Genomic DNA, 248 nt, shown 5'->3' with positions numbered 1-248 from the left:
TTCTTACATCTATCTCTATAGATCGGTCTAGAAGTCCCTGCCTATGTGAGTTGAATGGATATACTTGCATATAGCCACCATGTATGTATGTGAAGGTATATGTGTATGTGAAGGTATATCTGTTTGCTATGTATGGAGATGAAGATATAACGACACATCTCTCTGTACAGGAACCGTCGCCATGCTACGGAGGATCTTTGCGTATACAAGCTGTCTGTACACTTGGTGAGATGTGTCTATCTGTCTAT

Source organism: Cystoisospora suis (genome assembly GCF_002600585.1).
Source record: "Cystoisospora suis strain Wien I chromosome Unknown contig_2276, whole genome shotgun sequence".
NCBI lineage: Eukaryota > Apicomplexa > Conoidasida > Eucoccidiorida > Sarcocystidae > Cystoisospora > Cystoisospora suis.
Note: the sequence above shows the minus strand (reverse complement) of the source record.